The 10,494-nt window shown below is 42.0% G+C and overlaps 1 long non-coding RNA gene across 1 annotated transcript; it reads right to left on the bottom strand.

Moving 5' to 3' along the window:
* Nucleotides 1–7,469: 7,469 nt before the first annotated feature.
* Nucleotides 7,470–9,461, bottom strand: LOC109309525. Its single transcript, XR_002100939.1, has 2 exons — nucleotides 9,189–9,461; nucleotides 7,470–8,608 (listed from the first exon to the last, which is right to left on the bottom strand). It is a non-coding gene; the product is annotated as an uncharacterized LOC109309525 (long non-coding RNA).
* Nucleotides 9,462–10,494: the final 1,033 nt, after the last annotated feature.

Raw genomic sequence — 10,494 nt, 5'->3', positions numbered from 1 at the left:
ATCCCCCCTCAGCCTTCTCTTTTGGAGGCTGAACAGGTTCAGGTCCCGCAGCCTGTCCTCATAGGGCCTGCCCTGCTGTCCCCTGATCATGCAAGTGGCCCTCCTCTGGACCCTCTCCATGCTGTCCACATCCCTCTTGAAGTGTTGCGCCCAGAACTGGATCTGGTATACTAGGCACAGTCCCCCTCACTGGCTCTGGAGCCATGTGCCAGGTCCGACCCAGTGCCTGAATCCAAGAACATGCTGTGGCTCCAGGGCAAGCACCAGATTAGACCTGATGTGGCGGGTCTGGGACTGTGTGCTGGCTCTAGGGCCATGTGCCAGGTTGGACCTGGCACATAACTCCAGAGCCAGCATGTGGCCCAGGACTTGTCATGCAGCCCCTGAACAATGTGAAGGGTCAGACGTGGCACGTGGTTCTGGGGCCAGTGCACAGCCTCAAACCTAACATGTGGTCCCAGACTCAGTGTGCTGGGTCAGTTCAATGGCCTCATCCACTGCACAGGGCTGGCAACAGGCTCAGCTCCCTAGCTCCTGCCACACATATTTATCTCAAAGATCTTTTCTCTTATCTGTAGGCTCCCATTCAAAATGAATGTGTGTGTTATATATGAGGCATGCTATATGCAAAATATATAGTAGTTTGAAGATGCAGCTGGGCAGCTATTAAAATTTACAGAGACACCTGCAGAGGTTAAGCGCCTAACTCAGATTATTCTGGGAAATAGCTATATGATGGAAATAGTTATATGCTGCTTTATGCACCTAAGCAACTTTGAAAATCTGCCCCTCCCCCTCCAAAATACCATTGAAAATACCAGCCTGGTTTGTTGTCTATAGAAAGGCTATTTTCTGACAAGATTGTTTCACACAGTTGGGATGCCTTAGTATCCCAGCTCCTCCCTACAGCAGTTTGCTATTGACATTTGGCTGAACATGGGCAGACAGTTATTTCTGCAAGAACACAAGGTTGCACATAAGGGCAGGGAGGCTGGCTAGCACCAAAACAATTGTATTAACCAAAGCCAAGTTCTGAGTCACCCACAAGTTTCACCTCACTGTAAATAAGCTGGACAAATTCTCCTAAAACTAGACATGCTGAATCACCATAGCCAAAGTATTTCGTCTAGAAATGCTTTTTGCCTTGTTCTGCTCTGTTACAATTTTATATACAAAAAGGAGCTTTATATACAAGACATTTAAATACGGAAAACAACAGTGCCAGAATTACAAACACTGCAGAAAACATACAGAAAACCATGGACCTTTACCAGTGATTTCAGTCAAAGCAGGATGTTTGGTTATGAACTGCCAAGGCCCTTAATATTAAGCAGATTTCCAAACTGTCCTTTTTTCTCAAAATATATCTGTTTATCAAGAAAATTACAACTCCTTCATCGCAGAACCTACCCAATCCAACCATTTGTTAATTAATTTGAGTCCTTTTGTTGTTTAGTTCTATTCTGTTGCACAACTGTGCATGTGCGTCTGCTTAATATGGATGGAAAAGATGCTTCTATGTTGGAGGAAAATAGTTAGCTGTGCAAAAAAGGTGCCTTTTATTGTGTGTGAAGTGCATTTTTGCTGACTGTCGGCACTCACACAATAGGAAAGAGCCAAAATTCCATCCTTAGTCCTGCTATTGGCAGCTGTTCTCTTATCACCAAAGAGAATTTATCGCACCACTGACAGATGCTGAGGTTCAGAAGCTTGAGCTGAGAGCCAAAGGGACTAAAACAGAAAAACAAAAACACCAAAAAAACAAAACCCTACCAAAACAACACACATCACTACATGCATGTCTCCCTATGGGGAGAGGATGAGAGAGACTGAACCACATATGACAGATGTTAGGGCCATTGCTTTATGCACTACTGGAAGGCAGTCAGGTACTACGGTGATAAGTACAATATAAGAACCTATATAGAAGAGAACATCACCAGAAAGACAAAAACAACAGACTCAATGTATTGTAGACAGGAAGAAAAACTTCTCAGAGGAAGCAAGAAAAGTCTAGAAAGTCAAGATCAGGAATCTTCATATTAAATTCACACTAGTTATGGAAACATAGTTTCAAAGTGTTCATTAAATGTTAAAATATTCCCAAGGATTCCTGGATCTAGTTGGTCTAATAAAAGATATCACCTCTACCACAAATTCTGATTGCTTTTTCCTCTAGACCAATATGGCTACAACCTGGATACTTGACACATGAAAGATATCAAATTTTAGCTGGTTTTTTAAAATGAAATCTTCATAATTTCACAAGGAGGAAGTAACTTTACCCACCTGAAATCTAAGATACTGTTCCTGCCTTTGTTTGAGGTAATTTGCATCTTCACAGAGCGCCACAGCAAAGCTCAGAGACACCTCACTAGATAAGAACTTCCTGCCCAGAAAAGGATCCCCTCTATTTACTCCTCTGTGAAATATGAAACACCATAACCAGAAGGAAATATGAATATATCCTGCTTACCAACAAACAACTTTGAGGTAAACAGACTATTCCACCTTTTCTCTGAGCCTAAGGAAACGCCATGTATTTGAGCCCATGAAGGCAGTTTTCCTTAAGCGTTCCCAGGGATAACTGTTCTTCTGGCGTTGTTTAGTACCCATCAAGGTGTTGGGGCTTAAAGCTAACTTTAGAAATGGGAGATTCTCCCTAGCTTGCTTCTGCAGCCATATGGCTGAGGGCAGGCAAAACTTGGGGACATCTGAACCCCAAGCCTCCAGGCTTCTTGGGCCTGCACATAGGATGCCTGCCAAAAGACTTTGGAAATATCTGAACTGCCTGGTGGAGGTGGAGAAAGTTTGCTGGTTGTAGGGCCACTTATGGTTCTGGACTGACTCATGGATTAGGACTTGATTCGGCTGATTTGGCTTGGAACACAAAAAATTTCTTTTAAAAAAACCCCAAAAAGCATAGAAAAGGAACTTTTCCAAACTTTCAACTCTCCTATGAAATATGAACTTTCATTTCTACCCAGAACTTTTACAATCTTTTCTCCAATGCCTGATTAAAGCTGTTTGTGCCCGGAAGTTTGCAATTAAAGAATATTTTTTTGCAAAAACCTAGTTGGTCTAATAAAAGATATCACTTCTGCCACGAGTCCTGATTGCTTTATCCTCTAGACCAATACAGCTACAACCTGGATACCTAACCCAAGGATTTTTAGCACGTTTTTCCTTTCTTAAGCCTCTGTCTTGCTGCAAGTACAGTACATTCTAGCCTAAATAAACTGGTAATCAGTTTAGGTAAATGCTTTGACTAATTAAGAGATCAGATGTCATAGAACCATGGGTCGTGTCCACAGCAGCATGGACATTTGGTTCCCCGGGGACAACTAGCGGCAGGACATCTTGTTCCACTTCTAGTTATTCCCAGGGAACACCTGTGCCACATGCTCTCTGGCATGCAACATGTTACCCTGAGTGTGATAGATAAGGCTAGGCCCAGCAACCTTACCTGAAGTGCTGGAGGTCCCTTCGGGCTGCAGCGGCAGCGATCCTGCCACTTGGAACCTGGCCAGCAGCTGGAGTGTGGCTCCAGCTGGCAAGGCTCTGGTTTTGAGCTGCACACGTTGCCCCAGCATGTGCCACTCCACTTCTTTTTTGTGCAGGTTTTTTGACTCCTGGATATCCAGGTCAAGCCCCCCCCCCCAAACCCTGCCCCCCTCCCTTGCAGTGTGGAGAACAGCTGAATGTGTGGAATGTGACATTGCAAACATGTCTGTGGCACCACATACCACATGGCCACACTCATATGGACATGGCCATGGTGTTCAATCTTCTAGTTCTGCACTGCTACTGTACACCAGAAGCAGGCCCCACATCCCGCACCCACCAGAATCACCCAGGCACCCCCACACCACCTCACACACCAGGATCAGGCCTTGCACAGGACCCAATCCAGTCCACAGGGCCATGCTATTTAGCCCTGGACTTCCCATAGGTCCAGAAGTTTGGAAGCAGAAGATTGGTGCTACTGCTCCACAACTGCCAAATATTTGGACTTGTGGGGAGCCAAGCAGGCCAGCTGACAGAGTGTCAGGGGCCAGATCTGGCCCAAGGGCTGGGTTTTGATTATCCCTGTCATAGAACTTAGGCCTGCTTCTGAAACCAGAGAGTTTACCAAGTTGCTGACAGTCATGTTCTGTACATACCATGCACAAGTGTGCACACTTGCAAATCTTCTTTGCACCTTCTTTCCATATGACACACAGCTAATACACACATATCCTACATACATGAACAAATATATTGCATCCTACATCCATGAACAAAGTTAACGCACCAGAGGGTAGGGAATGGATGCAGGCAGATTTGGACAGATTGGAAAAATGAGCAGAACAAAATAGGATGCAGTTCAGCAAAGACAAGTGCAAAGTGCTGCACCTGGGCAAAAAGAACCACCAACACACTTACAGGCTGGGGGATGACCTTCTCAGCAGCACAGCAGCAGAAAGGGATCTTGGAGTCATAGCTGACTCCAAGATGAACATGAGCCATCGATGTGACAAGTGATTAACACGGCTAACCACTTTGTCATGCATTAGCAGATGCATGACAATCAGGTCCAGGGAGGGGATGCTCTATGTGGCACTGGTCAGACCACAGTTGGGGTACTGCATCCAGGTTTGGGTGCTGCACTTCAAGAGGGATGTGAAGAATCTTGAGATGGTTCAGAGGAGGGCCCCTCGTATGATCAGAGGCTGGTAGGCAAGGTCCTACGAGGAGAGGCTGAGGGACCTAGATCACTTCAGCCTTCACAAGAGAAGGCTGAGAGGTGATCTTGTGACTGCCTATAAATTCATCAGAGGAAAGCAGCAGGAAATAGGAGATGCTCTGTTTACTAGGGCACCCCCTGGAGTAAGGAGGAACAATGGCTACAAATTGTTGGAGAGCAGATTTAAGTTGGACATTAGAAAGAACTTCTTCACAGTAAAGGGTGCCAGAATCTGAAATAGTCTTTCAAATGAGGTGGTGCTCTCCCCTACCTTGGGGGTCTTTAAGAAGAGGCTAGATATGCACCTACCTCAGGTCGTCTGACCCCAGAGTTCTTTCCTGCCCAGGGGAGGGGTTAGACTCAATGACCTACTGAGGTTCCTTCCGACCCTAACGTCTATGAATCTATATGAAGTCTTACCCTATACGTCAATTTCCACATCCTACAACCAGGCTTTAATCAAAATATACATGTATGTGCTCAGTGCCATCATACACATGCAAGTATTGTATGCAAAAAAGGAAGCTTTAAGTTTGCGTATGCTTAAAAACAACCAAGGTACACCCTGACACAACATAACCAAAAGAAACCAAAAACAGAAAGGGAAAAACAAATGAAAACAAAACAGCTTTCTTCTGTATGCATTGTAAACTAAAGGTAGACAAGGTTCTTTAAGTAGATGTGAAATCTTTTATTAAACCAAGTAAATAGTTGGAAAAATTGTTTTTTGCAAACTTTTCAGCACATACACTCTTCTTCAAGCATAGCGAGAGTCTGCTTGAGTTTTGTGTGCTCTCCTGTGTGGAACAAAAGTCAGTATGCAAAATGCAGGTCCATGAAAATGCAAATGTGTGGCAGTAAGGATCACAGGCCGTGGGAAACAATAGGCGAGAGATGGGTAGGTCGGGGGGGGGGTGCGGAATGTTGAACTGGTGACATAATGTAGCTGGTATAAACTGCAGACAGGTTACATTGGGTTATTATCAGAGTGACAGGCAGATTATAATGTGCTATAAATCCAATATCTATACTTAGTCCATGATTTTTTGTATCCAGTGGATTTATGAAGTGAAGTTTGTAGGCTCATCTACGAAAGGTGTTTTGTAAATTCCTTTTGAGGATTAGAACTGAGAGACTGGACAGAGAGTGGTTTTCTTGTGAGAACTGTGTACCCACAGGTAACTGGGCATTCTTGTCTTTGATAGATTTCTGGTGTGCATTCATTGTGGTGCGCAGTTGTCTCTCCTGTGTATTTTCCATCAGGACAGTTAGTGCACCAGATAAGATATATCACATTTCTGAAGGTGTAGGTGTAAGATCCAGAAATGTTGATGGCTCTGTTGTGGGGTGTAGTAATTGTGGGAGTGGTGGAGATATTTTGGCAGGTTTAACATTTTTTTTCTGGCTTGGTCTGGATATATTTGGTGTGTTTTGGGCCAGAGGAAGTTTGCTTCTGGTGATAAGGATGGTGAGGTTCAGTGCTTGTTTAAAGGCTAGGATGAGTGGTTCTGGAAATATCTCTTTAAGAACTGGATCTTCTAGCATGGGCTGCAATTGTTACAACCCTTGTAAACTGAATGATATTTTCAACTAAAATCTCTATTTTCATGGTCTCAAATAAGGCTGACCAAACAAAAGATTACATTCCTGTGCACTGAAGGGCTCTTACAAAAACCTTGAAGCAAAATTATTTTTCCCATGCTAGCAGATTCCATTCCAATGACCAATCACCTTGCCCTGAAAATACATAACTTACTTAGAACAGAACATTACAGCTGTGAAAATGAATGGCAATTATGCCATAACTTCAAAGTGAAGAGGATTAAGCAACCCTATATTTAGAGCAGAGATTCTCAACCAGAGTGCCGCAGCACCTTGGGTTACCTTAAGATCTTTCAAAGGTGCCACTGGGTGCCATGCAATGTTATCACTGTTAGGTATGAGCAAAATTAATCCACAGGTTTCAACCAGGAGTTCATAGTGTTAAAAAACATCTGACCTGTTGTGCACTGAGTTCTTTGCAACAGAGGAATTGCTCTATTATTTTTCTGTAGTGAAAAAACAAGTAAAAATTAAGACTGCTGTTTTCTGAGGGGTGCCTTAAGACCAAAGAAGGGTGCCTTATGTCAGAAAAGGTTGAAAGCCACTATCTAGGAACAACCATAGAACATTTTTAAATATATAGTAGGCAAGAACTTGACCCAAGTTAATATGATACAGAATCTGCAGGGAACGGGGTTAGTGAAATGCAAATCTGGCTCACCGATATGTCTTGCTTCTTCATTAATTGTAAAACCACTGAAGAGGCTCCCGGAGGAGCTTGTAAGTCTGACACTACTCTATTCCTCTAGGCTTAAGAAACATGATTAAACCAGTTCTACAGTGACAGAGCGACATCTACAGAAAGGTTTTAGAATGAGCAAAACCATGGAATTTCTCATATACTGTTCATATCCTTGAGTTTTTCTTCACTTGTAACATACATTAAACAGTTACCTTGGACTTCAAGAATTATTTTTCTGTTCTAATAAATGTTCTCTTTCGCAACTGTTTTAGTCAGTAAATCAGCTTTGTAAAGGCCCGGTCCTGTATTATGCTGATTTGGAATGTAACAAATGAGGATGTAGGGCAGAAATGACAAATAAAAGCATGCTATAATAATTTCAACTAGTCAAAAAAGGGGAAAGTTTTGTAAAAATTGTTGGAAATAAATTACATAATTGAACTTAGGAGCCATCACTGCTAAATTTCTCACTGTTCTTGGGTCCAGTCTCCTTTAGTGAATATATACATTGGAAAACTAATACAAACGTATGCTTTATCAGCCAGAAGAGTACTTAAAACAACAGAAATACTATAGAAGACAAAATAACAATTAAGCTGTTTGCAGTATCAAAATTGAATTCAACAAGGGAAGTAAACGCTTTCAAGAAACAACTATGTTCAGTTCCTTCAAAATCTTACCATAATCCCATTATAAAGGTAAAATTCCCTACTTCAATATTAGTAGTAACAGGTGATTTTCATATCCACATGGAACTATGGATCCCATCTCCAATCAAGCTCATTGGTCAATGGAATGAGGGGCTGCTCATTTCAATTTAACCCAACAATTTGTACAAGAGAACTTGGGAAAGTAAAGAAGTTAAATCAAAGACTGACAATTCAATTTAGAGTCACGTTGGCAGGATGGTAGTCTGTCAATCTTTGCCATTTATAAATAAGAGAATCATGCACAAAACCCAAAACTAAATATGCATGTAATTATTCTTAAGTAATTCTAATTTCCCTAGAAATTTTCCAGGACTCTACGCTGTTACATTATTTCAACCAAAGCTTTAAAAAGAGAGATAACATTTTTAGCTCACATATCAATTCAAAGATTCTTTCTCCTCTCGTCAGTGCTCTTGACCATAGAATTTGTGCAATGTTTATAGGCTGAACTCTGAAACATTTGGAGTTTTTCACAATAATTTAAACAGTGTGAGACCTAGTTAATGGGGTTTTTTTCTCTAACCACAATGCTCTAGTCTCAGGTTAGCAATTCAGAGTAATTTGTACATAACTAAAACTAGACTTCTTTGGGAAACACAAGTATACCTCAGACACTGTAGTCATTCCAAGAGTTTTACCTTGGATACTTACTTTGTAGGAAGCACTTAGCTTAATATAATCATGCCATCACTTGGGTAACACAGGTATAAAACTCATCTTTCAATTTATTGGTTGGAGCTGACATAGAAGCGAGTTTTCCAGCTTAGCATCACATTTGCAATAACTGGTTTCTCAAGACAGAGTTCTGCCAGGTGATTAACTAAAGGTGACATGACAGCTGTATTCTTATTTTCTCTCCAAATTCTGCAATGGTCTCCCTAGATAAAACTTTGAGACAGAGACTTGTCAAAAACAAGTCTTTAGTTGTTAACAAGCAGGGGAGATTCTCACTAGCTAGGAGGTGACAGTCCCATTCACAGTCAGATGTTTTTACCTCAGAAAGCTGTATATTGAACAAAACGGGGCATTTTATACCTTTTCTGATGGCCCTCTTCTTAGCAAAGCTGATATTTATCAGAAAATGACCCACACTTCTGATAAAGATCTGTAATGTTTAAGCAGGATGTGCAATAGACTACTTTTCATCATCCTATGAAAAAATTAAGACATCTCCTTTATGGTTTCTACCAGATTTGTCTCTGGACAATTTTAATATCTCTAAGCAAAACATCTTGTGCCTTTTTAAGCCAGGAATAAAACAGCAACTAGCTTACTTCTGATCAGCAACCTACTTATTTAAAGCACTTTGCACCTGCTGACTTCCTGGCTCTGGACTCCCTGGACAGTGGCTACTGAAGGGGTAGCTTATGTACTATTGTAAATGTGACTGATTAGTATTGGGGGGCTCTCTGTCTTGCGGTCAGATCAACCTGAATGGACCAGTTTCAGGAACAAATTCTATGCATACCTTTGAAATTATCCTAGTTCTTGTCCTGGTGATTCCTGCATCCAAAGCTGGAAGGCATTTAAAACCACCATCCATATGGCCTGTGCTGAATCCAATCCATTGGCTATATCACCTGTCAACACCAAGACTAGTTTGATGAAAGCAATGTCTAGATCCAAGCCTTCTCAACCAAAAGAGAAGGGCTTATTCTGCTTGGCAATATAGCACCTCATCTCAGCAGAAGAAGGAGACATATCAGCTCCTCAAAGCACAAAGAAGGGTCCAGGAAATAAAAAATCAGTGGTGGCAAGATAAAGCCAAAGAGATACAACTCTATGCTGACAAACATGACATGCATAGATTTTTCTAGGCAACAAAAGCCATCTATAACCCAGTTTCCCACAGTCCTACTTCCTTTGTAGGATGGCTTGATGCTCTTCAAAGATGATGAATCTAAGATTCCAAGCTAGATGGAAAGAGCACTTTGAGGCACTCCTGAACCATCAGTCAAATGTGGCAGATACCACTATTAAGTCCGTGCCCCAACAGTCTGAAAGGGGAACCTTTACAAACCCTCATATCCTAGAAGAAATCTAGCATGTCACCAAGGAAGCCATTAGCAACAAGGCTAGACCAGATGGCATACCTGCTGAAATCTACAAGGCTGACGGTGAGAAACTGGTACTGAGACTCCACACATTTATTCTTCAAATTTGGAAGAGCAAAGAGATTCATGGAGACCTGATGAATGCCAACATCGTGACTACCTTCAAGAAAGGAAATAAGTTTGTGCATGGGAATTACCAAGGTATCACTTTCCTTTCCATAGCAGGGAAAATCCTCAACCACATCCTCCTCGAATTGTCTTATACCTCGTTCTGAGGGAGTCCTGCTGGAATCTCTTTGTGGTTTCAGACAATACCATGGAGCAAATGACATGATCTTTGTTTCCCACCAGCTCCAAGAAAAGTGTCAGGCACAACATGAAGACCTGTATATAGATAGCCTTCACTGACCTTACTAACACCTTTGACTCCATCAGACGTGAAGCCTTGTGGAAAGTAAGGCCAAATTTGGATGTCCAGAAAAGTCATCAAAGTCCTGAGGCTTCTCCATGAGCAGATGACCGTGACCATTCTATGAGGCAGACTGGAGACAGATCCATTTGTCATACAAAATTGTGTCAAGCAAGGATGCGTCATTGTCCCAACTCTGCTCCCCATTTATCTGACAGTCATCCTGGTTCTTATTACCTTTCCTTCTGGAATTGACACTGAATACCAAATGGATGGAGGGCTCTTCAACTTGGGTCATTTTCACTAGCTGC

The sequence above is a fragment of the Crocodylus porosus genome, unplaced genomic scaffold, assembly GCF_001723895.1.
Source record: "Crocodylus porosus isolate Cpor-Errol unplaced genomic scaffold, CroPor_comp1, whole genome shotgun sequence".
NCBI classification, from domain to species: Eukaryota; Metazoa; Chordata; order Crocodylia; family Crocodylidae; genus Crocodylus; species Crocodylus porosus.
Note: the sequence above shows the minus strand (reverse complement) of the source record. Positions and strands in the feature narration are given on the sequence as shown.